This window comes from Electrona antarctica (genome assembly GCF_951216825.1).
Source record: "Electrona antarctica genome assembly, contig: scaffold_25, whole genome shotgun sequence".
Lineage (NCBI taxonomy): Eukaryota > Metazoa > Chordata > Actinopteri > Myctophiformes > Myctophidae > Electrona > Electrona antarctica.
In genome coordinates this window covers 585,985-596,724 of record NW_027637034.1, presented here as the reverse complement: position 1 = coordinate 596,724, position 10,740 = coordinate 585,985, and positions in this window count along the sequence as shown.

Below are 10,740 nucleotides of genomic sequence, written 5' to 3'. Positions count from 1 at the left end.
TTTCATCTAAGAAAACAACTGACAGATTACAACTTGTCCAAAATGCAGCAGCCAGAGTTTTAACTAGAACTAAGACGAGAGAACATATTACTCCAGTTCTGGCTTCATTGCACTGGCTTCCGGTTGTTTTTAGGATTGATTTTAAAATTATTTTACTTGTTTATAAAGCTCTCAATGGTCTCGCACCTTCCTACCTACATGACTGCCTGCCTGAATATGTCCCAAACCGCCCCCTAAGGTCTTCCACTGCTGGCCTCCTCGCTTTGCCTAAAAAAATGGCAACTAAAAATACGGGGAAGCAGCTTTTTGCTTCTACGACGGCGTGGAACAAACTCCCACTGTACCTTCGACAGGCAGCCTCTGTAGACATTTTTAAAGCACAGCTCAAGACCCACTTTTTTGTTTTTCATGTCCTCACTGTATTGCATTACTGCTCTTGTTTTTTAATGTTTATGCCTTTCATGTCATGAAAGGTGCTATACAAATAAAGTTTTATTATTATTATTATTATTAGCTACAAGTAGCATTAAGCTAGCTGAACTGAACTACATTTACCAGTAGTTATACTAGCCCTAGAATGTCTGTGAACATACATAAATTACATATATTCCTGTATAAACAGCCAAAGATCGGATGCCTCCGCTCCCAGTGAGCAAGGAGACATGGGTGGCATAAATGTGCTCTGCGCTCCGTTTGTACTCACCCAATAAATAATTCCAAAGACGTGGAGTGAGATATTGTCCTCTAGTTTCACATCCATGTAAAAGTTCAGGCAGAAAACGCTTGTTTATTCAAATATCTGATCTTTTCAAACATCTCTCATATATTTTCCCCGGGCTGCACACGGACGACATTTTCTCAGGGCGAGGGGTCCAGAATGACAGCTGGACTTCCATGTATCACAGTCACTCGCAGGGCAGGGTTTTCTGCTGCAGCCTAGGCTCCAGAGTCACAGGCACGGTGCACACAGTGCCTTTTAAATCCATTCTCTGCAGCTGCAAGACATTTATATCAAACCAAAAGAGCGCGTTTCATAGGGGCGTATTACATTCTAAAAGACAAGTGTAGGTTACATTAATGATGATAAAAAAACTTCGGCCACATCAGTGAAATAATGTCCGATGTCGGGCATCGGTGCCAAAAATTACGGATACATCGGTGAGACCGATGTCAGGCTCTACTCACAACGCCTTGCTCTGCCAGGCGTTGTGAAGAGACTCAAGACACTTATTTTTTAAACGATGGTTATCCTGACAAAACAAATAGGAGAATAAATGTCATCTTTGAGTTGACAAAAGCACTTTGAGTTCCTCTGCTGATGCTACCTTCTCTTTCCTCCTTCTGTCTGTGTGTAAAGAGGTTTCATCTGAATATGAGGAGAAGAGATCCAGTCTGGTCCAGGAGGAACAACAACATCCACAGATTAAAGAGGAACAGGAAGAGGAGACTGGTGAGTCAACTTTGACATTACTACGTAGGAAGATGTGGTGCAATACTCTCTCAGGTAAAACACAATGATGTTTTATTAGTATTATTCTAACAAGACTAAAGGGTTATCCAGCAACTGTAACGATAACAATTTTGGTAACTCATGGTCCCCTAAAAGACAGACCGACACACATCATAGCACAACAAGTTTGAACCCATAATCATGTTTAGCTATTAAGATATTTGGCATAAATGGTGAGAGTCACATAAATGGTCAGAGTCACAGGCACGGCACACGCAGTGGCTTTTAAAAAAACAGTTTGCAGAATTACAGTACATTTCAAGCACAACTCAATACAAAAAATGTTAACTGTGAGTGGACGACCCAATAAAAGCATTACACTTGTTTACAAGAGGGTCCATCTTGTTCAATTCATCAAAACATTTAGAGATGTACAAATATACATTTCTATTTTTCCAAAGAACACAACAGGAATTCATCATAAAGGAGGTAAAAAGGGAAATATACAGTGAGGGGGAAAAGGGGTGGTTGGGGGTAGAAAAGAAAATTGGCCACATCGGTGAAATAATGTCCGATGTCGGGCATCGGCGCCAACAATGACGGATACATCGTTGAGACCGATGGCGGGCTCTACTCAACACCTTGCTCTGCGAGGCATTGTGAAGAGACTCGAGACACTCATTTTTTAAACGATCCTGACAAAACGAATAGGAGAATAATCTTTGAGTTGACAAAAGCACTTTGAGTTGCTCTGCTGATGATACCGTCTCTCCCCTCCTCCTGTCTGTGTGTAAAGAGGTTTCATCTGAATATGAGGAGAGGAGATCCAGTCTGGTCCTGGAGGAACCACACCCTCCACAGATTAAAGAGGAACAACAGGAGAGGAGATCCAGTCTGGTCCTGGAGGAACCACACCCTCCACAGATTAAAGAGGAACAACAGGAGAGGAGATCCAGTCTGGTCCTGGAGGAACAACAACATCCACAGATTAAAGAAGAACAGGAAGAGGAGACTGGTGAGTCAACTTTGACATTACTACGTAGGAAGATGTGGTGCAATACTCTCTCAGGTAAAACACAATGATGTTTTATTAGTATTATTCTAACAAGACTAAAGGGTTATCCAGCAACTGTAACGATAAAAATATAGTTTGGTAACTCATGGTCCCCTAAAAGACAGACAGACACACAGCATGTTTTTTCCGCTTGTGCCGCTACATAAGTATAGAACAACAAGTTTGAACCCATAATCATGTTTAGCTAAGATATTTGTGCGTGAGACTTTTAAGATTTTAAGCACGAGACATGGTACTGGTCCACTCAAAGGGTTAAGTGATCTGTCCAGGAAGGTTCTAATCATCAATCAGCACCAGACACTTCATTCAGGAGTGGTGGATTCTTGAGCCACAATGGTTCTGCAGGCTCCACCTGGGCAACGGTGGTGCTGCAGGCTCCACCTGGGCAACGGTGGTGCTCACGGAAGACACAGGCTGGGGCGCCAACCCATACTGCTCCCAGGTGCCGTCTACATTCCGGCTTTCACCCGTCTCTCCGGTGGTCACCAGACTACTCCTGGTTGTTCAGTTGTTCAGTAAACCCTTATTGAATGATAAGTACAAGTTGTTTTTACTGGTGATTTCCACAGAGCACCACAGGGAGAGGTCTACAGTATCTAGAGAGATGGCCTCCAAAAGACATTCAACGTTGTCAGAGGAACAGCCAGAGGTGGACCAGAGACGTGGACTGTTTGATGCGAAGATGCAACCTGTAGTAAAGTTGTACCGTATAGGTATGTGCTGTTTTGTTTACTTACTTACATAAAGGGATATTTCACTTTCAAAATAATTGTGGGTCATAAAGTGGATACAAACTCTATACTCTGGCCCACAAGCGGCGGTCAAGGTCAACGGCTTCCTCTCTGATAGATTCACATTGGAACGTGGCTGCAGGCAAGGATGCTCGCTATCACCCCTACTGTTTGCGATCAGTATTGAGCCGCTCGCGCAGTTGATTAGAGATGACAACAATATAAAGGGAGTAACAATCGATGGAGAACAGCACAAACTATCATTATACGCTGATGATGTGCTACTGTATCTGTTAGAACCGGCAACAACAATCCCATATTTAAAATCGATCATCTCCGAATATGGGTATTACTCAGGCTACAAAATCAATGTGGACAAGACAATGGCTATGGACATAAGCGGTAAAATACCACAAACAGTTAAAATTCAGAGTGGGTTTAGATGGCCTGAAGAGGGTATTAAATACCTAGGGATTTTTATTCCCCCATCTTTAGACAAATTATATGAGACCAATTACGAAAAATTAATTCAGACTATTAGTGAAGACTTAAACCGATGGTCGGCACTTCCCCTTTCTCTATTGGGTCGAATTGAGAGTATACGTATGAATGTTCTTCCCAGGCTGCTCTATCCATTTCAGATGCTACCTGTAGATATTCCTAAGATTATATTCGACAAATTGGACAGACTTATTTCTAAATTCATATGGCAAGGGAAGCGACCGAGAGTGAGGCTAAAAACATTACAGCTATCTAAGGAGGATGGAGGACTGAAACTCCCAAATCTGAGACACTATTTTTGGGCGGCACAGCTGAAACCGTTAACAATCTGGCTTCAGGAAACTGAGGATACTAGATGGTTAAATATTGAAAAAAGCCTTTGTTCGCAACCCCTTCATGTTGTGCCCTTCCTAGATACCCCACTGAAAGAGATCCAAATGAGTGAGTGGACTAGAGTCACTTTAAAAATATGGAGAAAAATAAAAACTTCCTTTGGATTACCTAAACAGATCTCCTCGCTAACACATATTGGCTACATGAAGGAGTTCATGCCAGCTCGATTGGATGTAGGATTCAGGAATTGGACAGAATTCGGCCTAACTAGCATACACCAATTAGTTAATAAGGAAGGTCTTAAATCATTCGAACAAATACAGACTGAATTCGGGCTCCCAAGGACAAACTTTTTCAGATATCTGCAACTGAGAGACTTTCTAACAAAACATAAGGACTGGGAGAGAGCCATGAAACCCACTCCTATCGAGGAGTTGTTGCTCAAATTTGAATTTGGTGATGGCAAGGTAATCAAGGAATTCTACCAAGTCTTCTTGGACCTTTGCCCGAATAACACACTGTATATAAAAGAGAAATGGGAGGCTGAATTAGGTATAGAAGTAACGACGGATACGTGGCGGGAGGTATGTAGTGAAGCGCACCTGGTAACCAACTCGAATACATGGAGAGAATTTAAATGGAAAGTAATATCTAGATTTTTCAGGACGCCTCAAATAGTGGCCAAAATGGGTCCAAATCACTCGAATAGATGCTGGAGGGACTGTGGAGCACATATTGGGAATCATGCTCATATATTCTGGACATGCCCCAAATTGAGACCATTCTGGAGAGAGGTATCTGAAGCATTAAAAGAAGTTTTTGGTCAAAACATTCCAGAGGATCCCATAGTAATGTTGTTAGGAATGTTGCCGGAAGGTCTGGAGGGTAGAGCCAAAATATATTTATTGCATGTGCTGCTTACAGCGGCCATCAAATGCATTACAATCAAATGGCTAAAACCAGCCCCGCCGACATACAGTATGTGGGTGGAAAAAGTATGGGACATCTACCAGATGGAACAAATTACTTATGCCCTGAGGCTTCAACCAAACATATTTAGTAAAAGATGGAGTCCTGTACTGCCTCTACTAATGAGGTAGCAGGTTTCGGAATCTCGAGTAACGACTCACTGAATACACTTCTCCCCAGACCTTCTGTTGTGCTCATACTCTTTCCTCTGTCTCCAGTCATGTCTGTTCTCAGTTTTGTTCACTTCCCACTGTGGTCGACGCTCTGTTGTTTTTGTCTCGCTACTTATTTCCTTGTTTTGTGGTGAGTACTTGTAGTATTCTATTTCCTTGTTTTATTGTGAATACTTGTAAATGTATGTGAAGTTGTTTGTGTGTATGAGTGTATAATATATATATATATTTTGTGAAGGTATGAAACAGCTGAGGTTGTGTAAAAAAAGAAAAAAAAGCAGTTGTAAGAAAAATGTATGCTTTTAATTCTGTGAAGTTGCCTAAACTGAAATAAAAACAAAGTTCAAAAAAAAAAAAAAAAATTGTGGGTAATGTTATCGTCTACTATATTTATTTTTATCAGACAAGCCCATTGTAACTTCAAACTCCATTTTAACCATTGTAGATACACAGAAAACACCCATCCCTGGTTCTAGTGAATGATATTGTCCTTCCTTAGAGCAGGGGTTCTCAACCTGTGGGCCGGGACCCCTCGGGGGGTCGCTAAATTATTTTGGGGGGTCCCCAAATTATTTAAAAAATAATAATAATCTTTTTTTTGCAACTGAATGGCTGGAAAATGGAAATGAAGAGTTTACATGGTACACATAGTGCATGCATACACCTCCCTAATGATTATATCTGGTTTCAGTATTTATTTATGGTGTATTGTCTCTATTATTAAGGTTATTGTAGCAGTCAATTTATATTGGGGGTCGGGAGGGGGTGGGGCGGGGTCCCGAGACATTGCCAAAGCATTTCCGGGGGTCCCCGGCCAAAAACGTTGAGTACCCCTGCCTTAGAGGGGGACAGCCATAACTGAATAGGTAGAGAGCCTGTCTAGGAAACAGAATGTACCACAGTGATGTTGTTAGGTCTGCAGTGGGTCCCAGGACCCACGGGTGGGAGTCCTAGTAAAAATGGTATATATATATATTTATTTTAGAAATTGTAATTTTTGCATTTATACAAATCATGCATCAATTCAAGATTGAGACCTGGAGTCACCACTACACACTATATGTATGACACACTCAAAAATCATTGTATTATTGGAACATGTTTGTTGAAACTTCCAACAACCAGTTTGAGTTTGTGTCAATTGTTTCAGTTGTCTTTTCTTCTTTTCTTTTTTTCTTGTAGTGTAATTTTGTCATAACCTTCTGTTGAACACGTATTACTTATTTGTAACTATTCAAACATAATCAATACAAACAAAAGATGTCTTCTAAAATATTTACTTGGACAAGTAAGTAAATGTTCTCAAAAATGTAATGTCAAGCCCTGAAAACTGTCTTTGATTAGAAATGGAGAAGATGATGTTCCTCCAAAAATGCAAACATTAAATGTTTTTCTCTCTTTGTGTCTTTTTTCTAGCCGTCCCGCACATCCCTGTATGTAAAGAGGAGGTTTTCACTAAACAACCGGAGAGGAGCTCCAGTCTGGTCCAGGAGGAACCACAACCACCACAGATTAAAGAGGAGCTACTTCAAAGACCAATGGAGGCTGATGGGTCAACGTTGACATTACTAGCAGTGAAAAGTGAAGATGATCATGATGATGAAAACAGAGAGACAGAGCCTGTAGCCGGCACCTCAACCGAACACATGAAAACACAAGCTGATGTAGAGGACTGTGGAACATCACAACCAACTAGTGACGACCAGCTCCTCTCTTCACACTGTTCTGTATCTGACACTGAAGACAGTGTTGAGTGGCAGGAGCCCATTGAAGGTCAGTCAACTTTAAACACACTGAAGTCACACAAGACACAACATGTGGAAGGACAAAGATTGTCTTTGAGCAGCAACCTGTCCAATGACTTAAAATCATCAAAACATATTAACTCCATGAGGAGCCACACAGGGAAGAAACACTTTAGTTGTACAGACTGTGGCAAATGTTTTAATCTTAAGGCAAATCTGACTAAGCACTCAATGATTCATACAGGGGAAAAGCCCTTCACTTGTACAGTTTGTGGTAAAGGCTTTTTTCATAGTGGTGATCTAAAAAAACACATGAGGACTCATACAGGTGAAAAGCCCTTTATTTGTAACGTGTGTGGTAAAGGCTTTGCCCTGGGTGTTAATCTAAAAACACACATGAGGACTCATACAGGGGAAAAACCATTTACTTGTAAAGTGTGTGGCAAAGGCTTTGCTCTGGGTGTTAATCTAAAAAGACACATGATGACTCATACAGGGGAAAAGCCCTTTACTTGTAACATGTGTGGTAAAGGCTGTCATCACACCAGTAATCTAAAATTACACATGAGGACTCATACAGGGGAAAAGCCCTTTACTTGTAACGTGTGTGGTAAAGGCTTTGCTCAGGGTGGTTATCTAAAAACACACATGAGGACTCATACAGGGGAAAAGCCCTTTACTTGTAACGTGTGTGGTAAAGGCTGTCTTCACACCGGTAATCTAAAATTACACATGAGGACTCATACAGGGGAAAAGCCCTTTACTTGTAACGTGTGTGGTAAAGGCTTTGCTCAGGGTGGTGATCTAAAAAAACACATGAGGACTCATACAGGGGAAAAGCCCTTTACTTGTAACGTGTGTGGTAAAGCCTTTGCTATGAGTGGTTATCTAAAAACACACATGAGGACTCATACAGGGGAAAAGCCCTTTACTTGTAACGTGTGTGGTAAAGGCTTTGCTCAGGGTGGTGATCTAAAAACACACATGAGGACTCATACAGGGGAAAAGCCCTTTACTTGTAACGTGTGTGGTAAAGCCTTTGCTATGAGTGGTCATCTAAAAACACACATGAGGACTCATGCAGGGATTTGAATTACATCCCATTATTATTATTTGTTATTATTATTGTTATAATTATTTGGGGTCAAGTCCGATGGGGAAAAGATCCCTTATTGTTCGTACAGCAACGCAGATCGGCTGAGGCTGCCAAAACTTGCAGTTCTGGCTTAACTGTGCAGTCGTTTTTTGCAAAACTTTGCAAAATGGTAGAGGGCTATGCTACTTTAAACTGTGAGGCCCACAACCATTGGCCAAAGGGTGGCGCTTTAGCACTCAAGTGAAAATTTGAATATAAAAAAGGTATAGCTCATGAACCTGACAGTCAGCGGACTCCCTCTTTACCAAGCGTTTCCACCTTGTAGGTTCTGCCTCGCGTAGAACATACACGCCCGTTTAATCTAACGTGATGATGTTTATGGTCGCTATCGGAACACGTTACTAACATGTTTCAAATGGACAGATCTACAAGATAACAGCGTGTCTGTTGTGCACCGCGTTACACTTGTAGATCAGCTTATTTTGGCAAGCAAGCCCCTATACGATGGATCCACTTGTTAATAAAGTAGCAATCTGTAGGATATCCTTTTCTCACGTATAATGAGAAAGAAGTTAATTGATTTAAGTTTGACCTCAAGACTAAAGGCTAATACAACTTACAAGAATATTATAAAAGCCATTTATATTGAACAATTGCTCACTCATTCCCCTTTGCAGATGTAGTGTTTCGCAGGTAGCGGGGATTGAACCCCAGTCTCCCACTCGCCAGACCGACACACAACCTGTTGTGCCAACAGGGCTGAGCCTGATTGGCAGGGCTGTTGTGGGCCGGGTCTTGATATCTTTCATCAGAGCTTATGATTATTATTTGATTAATATCATATCACTGTCGTATGTCGGAATGACTGGGGAAATGGATCAAATCTGGACACACAAAACACAGCTATAATTTCTTTGTCAGATGGTAAGTCCACTGATGCGTTCTTGTGATGATATGATATGTCGTCATGAAATATTAAATGATTCACGGGACATTTGGAGTTACCGAGGCATGCATGTCTGGCGTTCATGTTGTGATCAATATACAGTAGCCTACAGTATAGCCCTATTGGCCCCACAGCCGATCAGCCTAAGTTTTAAGCCATGCTCTGCAAGCCAGCTCTCCTCCAAAGGTGAGATATGAGCAGGCTGCCTCATTGGGAACAGATGCACCACCATTTTGTCGTGGTATTTATATAAGTTACACATTCTACAAGCTTTGAACTGAGCAGATTGAGCAGATTGGCCAAAACATCTTTAAAACGGCCACATTTTGCATTTCTTTCACCATAGTAAATGCTACTTTCATGGACTGAAGAGGGCAGTTTTTTTTACAGACGGGTAAAAGGGCAGGGGCTGAAGCCTATCCACGTGCCTTCCTTTTCTTAGCGGTCACCAGCGGACCTAGAATACAGTACGACATGAAGTGACCACATTTATACTCCTGTTCACTGTGATAAGTGTTTTGGGGGTCTTCTCCTGGCTGGCAGGCCGGCCGGAGGATTGACATTAAAGATGTGGATTGATCCATCATGACATGCTGTGGTCTCACTCTTTCTATACCAACACCTCTTAGTGCAGCGACACATTCCCATGATGACACTCTGTTAAGATGTGATCTTTATTGTCTGTATATATGTAAACGTTAAACCCTTATTCTGAAGTGCCACACCGGAAGTACCGGATATGCCTGTTACCCAATGTGTTTATAATGACGCTGCTAATAAAGATGCTCGAGTTTTTATGGTCACGAGCTGAATGTAAGTGCTGAGTCCTCATTCTTTTCCTCTGTTATGTTTGTTTAGTCCGACTAGCTCCAGGCTATCTAGACTCTTCCTTATCGCTGTAATGGCAGCTCTGCTAACACAGAGTATCTGGTATTTTTGTAACCTCGAAAAGAAAAACTAAAAACAAGAAAAAATGATATAATGAGACCTTTATTAATTAAATTAAATAACATTTTACAGAAAATATACAAATAGTTATGTAGTGTGGGTGTTCATTACACATTTCGGCCACTGGGGGCGCTAGTGAGTAATTTATGTTAATTTATTTAAATTCCTCTCTTTGACAGTTGACAGTTGCCAGGTGACAGTTAAAACTTTGCTTTGTGATGGTTTAATCCCTAGCATTGCAATTTCCAGGGGCATGGTATAGCAGGTGTACACTATTGAATATAGGTAGGGAAAAATTAAAAGTATGAATCAAATTATGCAATTTTGAAAATTAATTTATGCAAAAATTAAAAAAATATATATAAAATGTAAAAGAAAAAAAGAAAAACTTAAAAAAAGAAAACAACTTAAAGTTTTTTTTTTTTTTTAAGATTAAAAAAAAGTTAAAAAAGTTAAAGTTAAAACAGTTAAAAAAAGAAAAAAACTTTAAAAATGAAAATAGGAGAAAAATGGGGAAATCAAGAAGTTTTATTGGGTAATGTGGCTTATCGATGGTACTGCATGTATATACTAAAACATATGTATTGTTCATGAATATGATTTATATTATCATCATATAATGCTATAATGCATTTATAATACAGTATACATTATGCAGTGCCAGAATATATCCAGTACTTTGGTGAAACACTACTAATGAAACTCACCAGACTTTGGAGTTAATGTTGTACGTGCGACCTCGTAGAGAAGAAAGCTTGAACTAGCTTGGGTGT